Here is a 14,431-nt window from a genome sequence, read left to right as displayed (position 1 = left end):
CATCAACATATATTTACGTCAATTATAGCCAACATTGGTGAAGAATAGACAAACAATGTGCTTATCGTTTAGAATGCTCCTCTTGTATTTGCCGTGTTTGCAGCTAAAATTATTGGACATACTGGGGTTCAGACGAAGTAAAATGAGTTCGTTACAAAAAAGTCCTCCAATGTACAAATAGTACTTGTGTGTGCTTTTCAACAACTCATGGGAACGCAAATGAAAACCGATCTGCCAAAGCAAAACGTGACACGCCATCAGTGCATGATAATTTACAATTGGTCCTGCCGAAGCGTATAATGTAAAATTAAGATTTTAATTCAGAAAACCCATTGATGATTGCTGAAACTTGCTGAAACATGTTATGGTCGCATGAATAAATAGTGTTTAGCGGACGGACCTGTATCCAATAAACAAAGCACTCCTGAAATGACTAAAATTTTTCTTATTGTGGCTATATATATATATCAGTCTATAGTCAGCAGCTTCTGGCCTATATCGTCATTATCAGGCTATTAGTAAGTACAGATAATTTAGAAAAATGCGTGTAAAAAAACAAAATTACACTAGGAACTGTACAGAAATGTATCAGGCTGCCTGCTCATAACATTACATTTGTTTACCTGTAAATGTGACGATATGAAAAACTTCATAAAACCAGCTCGTTATAAACAACCGTTATATTCCATCAGCAGTTTATAATACAGGGTGTAGTAAATTTGAACTACTAATATCTCCATTCTAGATATATTTGGTTGCGAATCAATTACTGTCAAGTACAAACGAGTGTCACATGAGGTGTGCTGAAACTATCAATATTTTTCTAAGCGCAAAAATCAATAATTACTTTTTATACGCTGTTAGGTGCCAGTAGATAAGGAACTAGTATTTAGGAGGTCTCTTACTAAAATTATCCTTGAATTTTATCTTGACTATCAATAAGATCATGACTGATAAGGGAGTACTGAAGATCATGAATTTGTGAAACTTCTAATTTCAAAACAGGTTTAATGATAACTACAGGCACTTCTATGGATGACAGGTTCGAAGAAGTGAAAATAGGAAGTCAGATGATGAGACCGATTCTAAATACTATAAAGAGAACATTGAGTGAGTTGTCTATGGCAGTGGTAAGTCCCGTCCAGCGATCCGGCTGTAGGTCTCAGTAACTACATAAGACAAATACAAGAACGACCTTTCAAAGGATACGTTCAGATTACTTTCACGATTTGCTCATAGCCGAGTTTTGCTCCGACTCCTATAATCTCAACGTTGAAGGGACGTTGAACCTTTATCTTCCTTATATCTTTCCTTATATTTGCATCGCTCGCTGATTAAATACTTCACTGATGAAAATACCGATGATTGCATCCATTCTTGTATGAGTAGATACCAAAGATCCATTACCTTTTCTGAAAAACTCGACCTTAGCTTATCATTTTTAGTACCGGTAATACGCTGCCATTTGGCAGATAGTAACAGAAGTTTCGGTAATAAACTTTAAAGCAAAAAGAGAAGAATGTGCACGCATAAGAGAGGTACAACATAATTCTGTGTATCTCCTGTCTGATGTAGCCGGAAGACCCTCAGATAGCGACACAGCGCTTGGCGCCAGGAACGATTAAATGTATACATAAGCATTTCAAATATTTGCTAGGCAAGTAAACATAGTTACAAGAGTGGAAACAATACATAGCGCTCAGCATGTCACCACGTTTACTACTGCACGCTCATCTTCGCCAAGAGTTGGTGTACTTGTAAGCACCAGAGTGTATGCAGAAGTGACAAAACCAAGTATTCTGCGTCATCGGCACATATAATCATACGTAGTAGGTAAGGAAAACACATAACACGTCTAAAAACTACACCGTCTATGTGTTTTCCTTGAAAGCGATAGGCGTCATCACGACGTAAATTCTGAGCCTCCTTTGGATTTTCTTCTATAAAAAAACTGTTGAAGTTCTGTCAAGGATAGATTTCGATGTATTTACCCGTCAACTACTGTTGAAGGGGGGGGGGGGGGGGACGTAAGAGTAGGTAGCTACTGCATAAGTAAAGAATAAGGGAAACCTACATAGCATAATTAATCTGTAGGTCGGAATAAATTGTGTGTGGACTACATAGCGCAAGAGGCAACAAGCACTGCTTGAGTTCTATCAAAACTGTAAAACAAAGACCATTGTTCAATGTCTCCTAGATGTAGAAACACATTTTAAGGAACTATTCTCCGGATCACAGCATTAATTTTAGAGGAACTGAGGAAAAATTTAATCAGATTGGTTGGATGACAGTGTGGAATCGATTGCTTAAGAATATGAGTTCAGCGTCTTAACCACTGAGCCGCGTATCTCGGTCACTTCGAAATAGTGACCTACTGTTGAATGCACTTCTACTGTTACTCCTTAGTGGGTCTTGTTGAAGATCGGCATCTTTTAGCAACATATGACGCAAGAAATAAAAATACACTCCTGGAAATGGAAAAAAGAACACATTGACACCGGTGTGGCAGACCCACCATACTTGCTCAGGACACTGCGAGAGGGCTGTACAAGCAATGATCACACGCACGGCACAGCGGACACGCCAGGAACCGCGGTGTTGGCCATCGAATGGCGCTAGCTGCGCAGCATTTGTGCACCGCCACCGTCAGTGTCAGCCAGTTTGCCGTGGCATACGGAGCTCCATCGCAGTCTTTAACACTGGTAGCATGCCGCGACAGCGTGGACGTGAACCGTATGTGCAGTTGACGGACTTTGAGCGAGGGCGTATAGTGGGCATGCGGGAGGCCGGGTGGACGTACCGCCGAATTGCTCAACACGTGGGGCGTGAGGTCTCCACAGTACATCGATGTTGTCGCCAGTGGTCGGCGGAAGGTGAACGTGCCCGTCGACCTGGGACCGGACCGCAGTGACGCACGGATGCACGCCAAGACCGTAGGATCCTACGCAGTGCCGTAGGAGACCTCACCGCCACTTCCCAGCAAATTAGGGACACTGTTGCTCCTGGGGTATCGGCGAGGACCATTCGCAACCGTCTCCATGAAGCTGTGCTATGGTCCCGCACACCGTTAGGCCGTCTTCCGCTCACGCCCCAACATCGTGCAGCCCGCCTCCAGTGGTGTCGCGACAGGCGTGAATGGAGGGACGAATGGAGACGTGTCGTCTTCAGCGATGAGAGTCGCTTCTGCATTGGTGCCAATGATGGTCGTATGCGTGTTTGGCGCCGTGCAGGTGAGCGCCACAATCAGGACTGCATACGACCGAGGCACACAGGGGCAACACCCGGCATCATGGTGTGGGGAGCGATCTCCTACACTGGCCGTACACCTCTGGTGATCGTCGGGGGGACACTGAATAGTGCACGGTACATCCAAACCGTCATCGAACCCATCGTTCTACCATTCCTAGACCGGCAAGGGAACTTGCTGTTCCAACAGGACAATGCACGTCCACATGTATCCCGTGCCACCCAACGTGCTCTAGAAGGTGTAAGTCCACTACTCTGGCCAGCAAGATCTCCAGATTTGTTTCCCATTGAGCATGTTTGGGACTGGATGAAGCGTCGTCTCACGCGTTCTGCACGTCCAGCACGAACGCTGGTCCAACTGAGGTGCCAGGTGGAAATGGCATGGCAAGCCGTTCCACAGGACTACATCCAGCATCTCTACGATCGTCTCCATGGGAGAATAGCAGCCTGCATTGCTGCGAAAGGTGGATATACACTGTACTAGTGCCGACATTGTGCATGCTCTGTTGCCTGTGTCTATGTGCCTGTGGTTCTGTCAGTGTGATCATGTGATGTATCTGACCCCAGGAATGTGTCAATAAAGTTTCCCCTTCCTGGGACAATGAATTCACGGTGTTCTTATTTCAATTTCCATTGTACGCGAACAGCAGGTTTGACTGTAACGTATTCAGTAAACGTATCAGGAACGTCTCTCCTCAAGATATTAGCGCTCCTCGTACAACTATTTTTTTCACACTTTTTACCATTCTGTCCTCCAGCATCGTGTAAATGCGTAGCCGCGCCGGGTAGCCGTGCGGTGTTGGGCGCCTTGTCACGGTTAGCGCGGCTCCCCCTGTCGGAGGTTTGAGTCCTCCCTCGGGCATGGATGTGTGTGTTGTCGTTAACGTAAGTTAGTTTAGGTTAGATTAATTAGTGTGTAAGCCTAGGGAACGATGCTCTCAGCAGTTTGGTCCCATAGTCCTTACCACAAATTTCCAATTTTTAAATGCGTCATTAACATACTTCTGACTGTTAAAGGTATGAAATATTTAATAAGAGGAATGAAAAAAATTAGAATAGACGTTGCAAAAGTACTACGTACACTTAAATTAAATTTCATTCGGGCTAAATCAGGTAAATGAAAGAGATTTTCGCAGCTTAATCTAATTTTCTAGGATTCATACTATGTATTTCTGGGAATGAAATAGAAAACCATAAACAGCTCAGACCGGAGATTCCTTCACGAAGTGAGTATGGCGTAGAGAAGTATGACTAACAGCACGATATTAGTAAAACTACAGAAAAATTTATTTGTGGAGTCGTCTTGTCGGACAGTTGAAAAATGTTAATATGAAATATCTGCACACCGTCTAGTTGAATAGAAAGTGAATTTATGAAAAAGCTAGTTTTGTTCTGAGAAGTAATTCACAGACGATAACTCGTACAGACACGGTGCTAAGCTTTGATTAGAACTGATTTATCTGGAGCAGAGTTACAAGGCTTTCTGTAGCCGATCAATTTCGAAATTTCTTTCAGAGCTTATTAGTGTCAGAAACTTGAAAAGTTTTCCAAAAATATGTAACTGAAATTATTTTGCCATTTCATTGAGTGTTTTCGTCTCGTGCATGGTTCTTACATTCTAAAGATCACATGTAATTAAAGGTTCAGCACTTAAATTACTTACTCAAGCTGCACAGTATGGGAGTAGATAAGAGTAAAGCAAAGACCAGTAAAGAAACGCACGTCTCTTCCTACAACATTTTTCACAAAACAGCATCTTAGTGTGTGTGTATGTTTGTTTGTTTGTTTGTGATACGTAAAGTGGTTGCAGCGTTAACAGTGTTCAGTGATGAGTATGAAATGAGCAATATTAATTTTGAGCTTATCGGCTAAATTGTTTTTAAATACGTTTACTCATAACCGTCTTAGAGATCTCCAAACCAATATATAGCACATCGAAAAGGTGTTGCCTGGAAGGTGCCGTGGCTGCCTGACACTGGTAGGGACGTGTGGTGTACTGGTGGAGTACAGAAGGTTAATACGGATAAGCACCCTCTGGTGATCAGCAATAGTCAATTGTGGTTGCAATCTCATACCCGTAGAGTCAGCTTAAAAGTCTGGGGAATTGGTGGCCTCATTAAATACGAAATGCTCGCATGTCGTTGGTACTCGTCCATTAAAATGAAACCAGGCCCATATAAATAAAAAAGGAAAGCTCTGAAGAACCTTAGAAAAAAGCAACTAAGCGATGTACAATGTCGCATGGTGCCACCATGTGGGCCCCTTTCCACAGGCGTGTTACGTGTGCCAGGCGCGAGACAGGAGATTCGCTCTCCAGACTAAAGTGTGAACTGCACATTACCATACCGTTTCCAGGTCAGGACACTCCATACGGCACCCAGACAATTCTCTTTCGCTTGAAGTGATGGGGCGCCGAGCACCCATAGTAATCTCTACAAGCTATGAATACACTCTCTGACGGGTGCTGTGTGACCCCGAGGCAGGCGTCTGGCTGGCAGGGCGCCTTCGGGAGCGTAAGCCAAGACAATGATACTAGCGCTGTATTAAATCACATGGCCAACGTTGCAAATATTGTCGAAATTTTCAGGACTCCAGCAGACCTCATACCAGCTGTGCTTCAAATGGTTCAAATGGCTCTGAGCACTATGGGACTCAACTGCTGTGGTCATCAGTCCCCTAGAACTTAGAACTACTTAAACCTAACTAACCTAAGGACATCACACACATCCATGCCCGAGGCAGGATTCGAACCTGCGACCGTAGCAGTCGCACGGTTCCGGACTGCGCGCCTAGAACCGCGAGACCACCGCGGCCGGCACCAGCTGTGGAATAATACTCCAGTTGACATGCGACTCCCAACTAAATGCACTTTTACTCTCGTAGGCCTCTATCTATTTACGATCTGACCACACGTTTGCCATTCAGATGTATTCAATACAGCACCCTGCTTCCCTGCACACAACGGTCAGAACCGCTACACCCGAACTCACATCCCACACGGCCAATCAGGTTCATAATGGCTTGTCAGCAACAGAGGGTGGACAAAACTATGAAAACACCGCTGGAAATGCATTGCGTGCTTGAACATAAAAGCAGATTCTAGCCGAGCGTACACGTTCGCTGTTGTATTTGACCAGGGCGAGCACCTGCGTAACGCTCTCGGTACGTTCAGTTGTAAATCGTGGTCAGAACAGTGCTCTCTGTATGTGTGAGTACATCATGTCCAAACTAAGAGAATTAGAACGTGAACAAATTGGTGGTGCTCGTGTGGTGCGTGTTTCTGCAACCAATTCGCGGAAGTGTTTGGTGTTTGAGGGGGCAGCGTGCTGAAGGGAAAGCGTATAATTCCATCCGCTAAATAAGAACTCGGACGAAAGTGTGTATTGATTGCTTGTAACAATCGGTCATTGATGAGGATTGTGACGAAAATTAAGAGGATTACAGCTGTAAAAGTCACTGCAGAGCTGACTGTCGTTCTTGCGAATCCTGTAAGCACTAAAACAACACCACGGAAATTCCATAAGACGGGAACTGCAAGGCGAGCTGGAATTCCAAAAGGAAACGTCAGTCATGCAAACGTCCGTGATAGGAAAGTGTGCTGCCGATACCCTAAAATCTGAACCTTGGAGCAATGGAAGAATAATTTTTAACATATTTATGCAGCGACAGCAACTGACATTGTTTATATAAGAATAATACAGCCTACAGTTGCAGTTTAACTTTATCGCTTACCTAGGTTTCAACTTTAGTAATAACGTCTTCTTCAGAACCTGCAAAACGTTAATATTATACTGTGCTAGTGAATTACATTGGATATGGTCATCCTATAGGATGCAACGTGTAGTACTTACATAAAATATTATTTAAATGTTGGCCTATGGTCGCATGAGTCTTGTGTTACACTGGTTTCAACTTCTGCCCGAGCTTACGTCAGAAGAATGAAGTAATAGCGGTGGTTTGGTGATGATTTGGGCAGCCATGTCGTGGTATTCCATGGCCCCCACGGTTACTCGGCAGGGTCGCATTTCTATCACGAATTACTCGATCGTTTTCGATTATCAGGTCCATCCCATGTTAAAGTATTTGCTCACAAATAGCGATGCTGCCCTACAAGACGATATAGCCTTGTTCACACAGCTCGCATCATCCGGGGATGGTGTCGTGAGCACGAGGATTAACTGTAACATCTACTCTGGTCACCAGAGTCAGTACTACTCAGGCCTTGTGGTGACGTTATTTTGAAGAAGAATGGTACAAGATACCCTTGAAAACCATATAAGACGTGTATTTATCAATTTCGAGACAACTGGAAACTATTTTGTGTGCCAAAGGTTCTCCTACATCGTATTAAGCAATGTGCTTTTGGTATTTCCATATTTTGGTCCACCCGCTGTGTGTCACGTGTAGCTATAACGAAACTCCTTTCGTTGATATTGAATGCCATTAAACTCATGAATATGAACGTTTATAGGGTATTCCAAAACTCTTATTATACATTCGTAGAGATTATAGAAGATACTTAACTGATAACTGTCCCTTAATGTATGTAAATGCCTGTACGTATGAATTTTAGTTTTAGTTATTAATCTGTAACATGTTCAGTATCCTTGTAAAACCAAGCCACGTACGAATAAATCCACTAGTATTACTTACATCATTACTAATACATCAAAACTTGCATATAGATGTTCATATCCCGAAACGGTCCGCTGCCATGTTACAAGAGTATCTGTATCTAGTATTTCTTAGGTAGTTCTCCTGTATAGTAAGCTACTGACGTAGCTGTTTACATGACAAAAAAATTTGATGTCACAGTTTCCTCTGTTTTTTATTACATCAATTGTTATTGTTATTGTTAGTTTGGACCGTACATTCTTCCTCCGGCCTAATGGATTTGTCGCTACTAGCGTACCAAGTAACTGCTGTTATTGACTATTGACTATCTGAACACAGCGGACACTTGAAAGGAATTGCATTCAACATTCCTGAGTTCATCTATTCCGCATCGGCATTGTGAAGAATCTTCTATTCAGTTGTGGTGAAGACCGTTGGAGGTATAAATCACACAGTATTCGCATGTTAAAGCTCAGAAAAAAATAATTAATCCGTTAACTGAAGAAACTAGCACTTCAGTTTCGTAATTTTGATGATATTTCACCTGTCAGAATATATCCTGTTCGGAACATATTGTCAAACACATATTCCAAGAGACAGAAGACAACATAATATTCGGAATAGCTGCACTGCAACACTGCCGAGGAGTCCACCTGGCGCGGTCTTCCTGAAGTTCACGGGATGTACCACACGTCTCGACACCTGGCCTCCTGATACGTAACACCGGTTCCGATTGGTGAGCAAGCCGAGAAGAAGGGAAGACAGCACGTCAAATCAACAGCTTCAGCATTAACGGACAAAGAAGAGAACCCTAGTCACATCCGATGAATGGCAGCCTTCGTGTGAAAAAGACGAAACAAATGTCAACACCTGTTAAAGCAGAGGAAGCCGTGCTTACCGAGTCCGGTGCCTAAAGACGAGTGGCTTCAGCGTTCTGGAATCGGTGTCATGGACTGCGATTGGTGGATAGCTCTTCATTATGTTAACATAAAACAGTAAAAGAAATCGCGAACAATCACTAGTTACGCCAAAGAATATCATACTAATTTCACTACTTTTTTTTTACCACCACTAATAATGTCTTTTCATTACTTTTAGCATTAGTTTGTAGTTTCATGGTACCATGATTTCTCACTATCATACCCTTTCCTTTGTCTTTCATCTTCCTTCAGATCACTTTCAGGCCATACTAGACCGCTGTATATAGTGTGGAATTGGTGATCCTCCGACGCTGACGTAAATCATTGCTGTGAAATGGTCGGTGTGCGACAGTGACTGTGCCGGCCAGGGTGGCCGAGCGGTTCTAGGCTCTACAGTCTGGAACCGCGTGACTGGTACGGTTGTAGGTTCGAATCCTGCCTCGGGCATGGATGTGTGTGATGTCCTTAGGTTAGTTAGGTTTAAGTAGTTTTAAGTTCTAGGGGACTGATGACCTCAGAAGTTAAGTCCCATAGTACTCAGAGCCATTTGTACCATTATTTGACAGTGACTGTACTCAAAGATCACAGTAAGATAGGTCAGCATTGTGACACGATAGTATGTCAGAAAGGAGGTGTCGTGTTTGAACGAGGGCAAGACGACACGGACAGTCCAGCGTGTGTACTACTGGCTGCCATGTAACTTTCCGTAGTAACAGCGGTCGTCAGTGATCCTAACCGACAGGGACCGGAGACTTGTGACACATCCTGTCAAAAAAAAATCAGTTGCATACTCGACAGGAGCTGCAAGTGAATATATCCCAAACAGTTTTCCAGTTAACTATGCGAAGGGAACTTAATTCAATGGATATTTTGAGTTGGGCACCTCTCAAAAAGCCGTTTCTCACAATGACACATAAAGATGCGTGGTTTTAATCGCCCAAACAACATAGAAACTGAATAGCAGTCGACTGAGGGAGGAATGAATGGAGATTTAGAGTTTCACCACCCAGCGACTCCGAGGTCGTGTGAGACGGATCACAAGTTCGGGTAGGGATGCATTTGAAAGAAAATCGGCTGTGCCCTTTACAATGAACCGGCCCGCTCTTTGCGTGGATTTAGGGAAATCACGAAAGACCTAAATCTTGGTGACTGGAAGGGGATTTGAACAGTTGTTGTCCCGAATGCTAATCTAGTGTGTTAACCACTACACTATCTCGCTCTCTATTAACCGCTGGAGGCCTGTAGCGTTGTCCGGTGAGTCGCCTTTTGCAACTTTTCATACGATTCGAGGCGTCTGGTGAACAGATGGTCCGATGACACTGTTAATCCAAAGTGATGGATTCAGGTTACATGGTGTCCTGTGTTGTTTTGACAAATGTTTATCGTATCAAGGAAACACACTGACGTAATCATCAACATGAACCAGGACTTTGAATTTAACGTTCTCTGTGATCAAATGTTGGGTCGTGTTTTACAACTTCATGACTAGTATGCTGTCTTACAAGATGACAACAGCCATATTCGAGGGGCTACACGAATACGTTCCTAATTGATGAACACTAAAACACCGTACCGTGCCTGAACTTGCTCGCCCGTCACGCAATCTTAAACCCACACCAAATAAGTAGGACTATCTGAGCAGTGGGTGAAACGTAGCAGCTAATGTCCAGGTAGCCTCGTGGCTTCACGTCTTCTGATCGTAAAAGAGTGGCATCAGAAGAGTAGAAACTTGTGAAGTCTTTTTCTAGCCAAATTAAGGCCGTTATCAAGGCGAGAGTTGGTGTTATACCATACTAGCGGTGATGTCTCCTGCGGGTCGCTAATGTTTCCATATATAACAGCTTTATTTGTTTTGAGTGCTCGAAAAGAGTTGCAACAACTATGGCCGGTTTCGACACCTATGTTATCTTCATATAGCTTGCTCTACAGGGAGAAACATAATAACTACTGCTTAATTAAGTACTGCAGTGTGGCGTTAAAGTTTGAGACAGCACGGTTAACTATTTTTTAAGAAAGAAAACCACTTTATTAATGTACTGCTGATAGCAACAACAATAATAATAATAACTTCGAAACATGGCCTACAGTTGCTTCCAGCGTAGAGGTTGTACATAAAGACAGCAAAATGTCCTTGTCGTACGCCAAGCTTATTATTCGGAAATTATTTACACATAGAAGACCCATTGTAATATGGCACTCAGTTCAGAACAAGCGCAATAACATGTCTGAAGTTAAATGTAAGATGTGAGATGAAGTTCGTGACTTTTATAAATATATTGTGACGGTAGTTACCAGCACTTCATGTGACATTTTTGCCTGCAAATAACTGTTCCGCGTTTTGTTCAAATATAGTTAGGTACTCAATATACTGTTGGAATTGACTGAACAATCAAGTGTCTGAAAACAAACTAAAGGACTCAAAAATGTAATTGTTTACATAATATGAATGTTTTAGCATTACATTTTGTGTAGTATTTTGTTCAACGTTATTTTGTGCAGCAGACACAGATGTGTGATGTAAATAAATACTAAATGCCAATTAATGACTGTGAAAAGTGACTTAGTATAAGTGGACCACATTCTCCCCGAATTTGACTCGTTTACCCATTTTCTTGAAGGGTCACACGAGCAGCTATGTTGGGGAGATTCTGAACACTTAAACCGAGACCTCGTTTCACGTGTTGTTGATCATGGAAAAGTGAGTCACTGCATAACAGATATCGTAAAACAGATGGTCAAATTCTCGGGCGTCTGCCAGGTCACGTCTTAAGTCATCCACGATAATTCGCTAGTCAGGCCTTTTGTCGTTTGCTGGTCGTTCCTGATGACTGTTGCTCCGCTCATGTCGAAGTTCTATATAAGTTGGCTCTAACCCCTCCATCACGCCACACTAGTCGCCGTCCGTGCAGCTACCACAGCTGGTGGTGGTGTTGGTGGGGTGGCAACGCCTGGATTTGAACTATGGTCTCCAATGTTCGTGCTATGGTCGTCGGGTGTGTCCTTCTTTAGTTAGTGAGGCCGAGGTAATGAAAAGACGTCACCACGTGCTGACACAAGAAACATCACGGAAGCAGGACAGAAGAAGTGTGGTTAGGCGTTCTAGTATAAGAAACTACACGGGAACTATGCTGACACCGCACGTATTGCCGCATGACCTCATTGTAGGAGTGGTTGTCACAACTTCAGGTCCCGGCCGCGCAGTCACAGCTGTAATACCGTTGACACAGCGGAAAGTCGGAAGCCACTGTAACAATGGTGATCTGAATAGGCCTCGCACTGCAACTGTGTTGTGGCTTACGTGATAGAAAAGATGCCCTTTCGAAACAGAGATGGGCCAAAGCCATATAAATACAGCCAGTTTTAGACACACAATATCAATCAGCCCTTCCGCCAGGAAACAGAAGTAGTCTACGCCATAGTTTCTTAAATAGGTCATCTAGCTGCTGCTGCGAGACACAGTCGTCAATAAGCTATCGGTCTACCAGCTGTGCCGAGGCCTTAAAGTCGGTGGGAAAAAAATGGTTCAAATGGCTCTGAGTACTATGGGACTCAACTGCTGTGGTTATCAGTCCCCTAGAACTTAGAACTACTTAAACCTAACTAACCTAAGGACATCACACACATCCATGCCCGAGGCAGGATTCGAACCTGCGACCGCAGCGGTCGCACGGTTCCGGACTGCGCGCCTAGAACCGCGAGACCACCGCGGCCGGCAAAGTCGGTGGGAGCTAAACTGTTGCATTATAACTGAAGGGCCACTTACCAGCAGACTTTACTGACTGCAGGCTGCCTACTTGGACGTCCATAACTCATGCCTGAGCTTGTGTAGCTCCCTTGTAGGGACATTACACCTGTTTGTTTAATTAGTGTGGGCTCACTCTACCGCTCTAAGTTGCTGCTGCCATCAACGCTGGGGTCCACGGTTCGACTCCACGTGCTGTAGTGCGCCCTGTTGTGAGCCGTGCGCCAGCAGCAGCCAGCGAACGCCACCTTCCCCAGAGGCCATCACAGGTGCATGTAGCCTGGGACGGAGCCGTGACTGTGCGTTTTTGCACCACTGGTATGCTGACGGCAGGACACTGCCTGCTACGGCCTGCTTAAGACATTAGCTGGCTGTGCAAGCAAAGGCAGCGTGCTAAGTTCACCATCCTCGACACACACCATGGTAGGTTACGATAACACAACTTCTGTGCATGTGGAAGAAATTATTGGCGCTTTAACTATTCATAAATGTCGGCGGCCTTCGACTTCTTTCCTACCCACACCCCACTGGAACTTACAAAAGGACGGAGAGCTGTCAGCAATCCTGACAACTAGAATAACGACTCTTCCACCTACCGTAGAGGTCAAAAAACCAGTCAACCTCTACTGCAAACGTTTCTGTGCTCATCACGGAGGTGCCCGCCCAACTCAGTTGTAGGCCGCTGTCTTTGTTAATTGGATAATAGGATCGTTTTGGGCCTAATTTTAAAGGACTCTGTAAGCAGACAATCGCAGAAGGAGGAATAGTTCATAAGTATCTTGGTTTTGTTGTAATATATAGGAATAAATAATAAAGCGTCATGATCGGCCTCACCTTAATGTGGCTGTTAGGCGCGTTAATGTGGGACTGGGGTGGGCACTGATGACCGAGGGCATGGATCACATCTCAGTGGTGCCAGTTGGGTCTATCAGTAGATGGAGTTTCACTAGGCATGGCCTGCACCTCAATAGGTATGAGTAGGGGAGGCTGGCTAAGCTTATAAGTGACAGTGTAGAGGGTGGTGGTGGTGGTAGTTGTATCACTCATGGAAAAATTCCTATAGTAGTTGGTGTTAGAGCTGAGCCTTTTTTAGACTGAAGTTAACTGATAGGTATCTGCTTAAAGGAAGTGCCTCTAACTCAGGGCTCACCTCCAGATGATGTAATGTTTCCAAGTAGAGAAGGAATTATCATATTTCATTGAAATATAAGAGGTATTAGAGATAAAGTTAGTGAACTGCTAATAGATGCTAACTCTGAAATTATTGGTATATCTGAGCACCACTTAAATAATTTGATAATTCAGAGGCTTCCTTTACCAGGCTACAGATTAGCTGGCTGTTTCTCAAGGAGTTCCTTTCGGGGTGGGGGAGTGGCTATGTACGTAAAAAACAGTATTTCATTTGAGACCATAGACGTATCACGACACTGCACTGAACAGATATTTGAAAGTTGTTCAGCATTAGTTGAATTTAGTGAAACTAAACTTCTAATTGCTGTTTTTTATAGGTCCCCTAACTCAGACTTCAGAGCATTTTTGCTTAAGCTAGAGAGGAAGTACCAGAAAGTAGTTCTATGTGGTGACTTCAATATTAATTTTGTACATGATTGTGCAAGAAAAAGGATGTTGGTAGATCTCCTAAATTCATATGATCTGATGCGAACTGTGTGTTTCCCAACTAGGGTGCAGGGGAACAGTAGCAAAGTCATAGACAATATTTTTATTCATTCTTCATTACAAAATGGGCATTCTGTTAGTAAAAGGGTGAATGGCCTTTCAGATCATGATGCACAAATTTTAACACTAAAAGGTTTTTGTACTCTAACCAATGTCGTACTTAATTACAAACTTCGTAGGAAAGTTAATCCAACAGCAATAGAGAGTATTTCAAACTTGTCAAGGAACAAGA

The sequence above is a fragment of the Schistocerca gregaria genome, chromosome X (assembly GCF_023897955.1).
Source record: "Schistocerca gregaria isolate iqSchGreg1 chromosome X, iqSchGreg1.2, whole genome shotgun sequence".
Classification (NCBI taxonomy): Eukaryota; Metazoa; Arthropoda; class Insecta; order Orthoptera; family Acrididae; genus Schistocerca; species Schistocerca gregaria.
The sequence above is the reverse complement of the archived record's forward strand: the minus strand, read 5'-3'. Positions refer to the sequence as shown.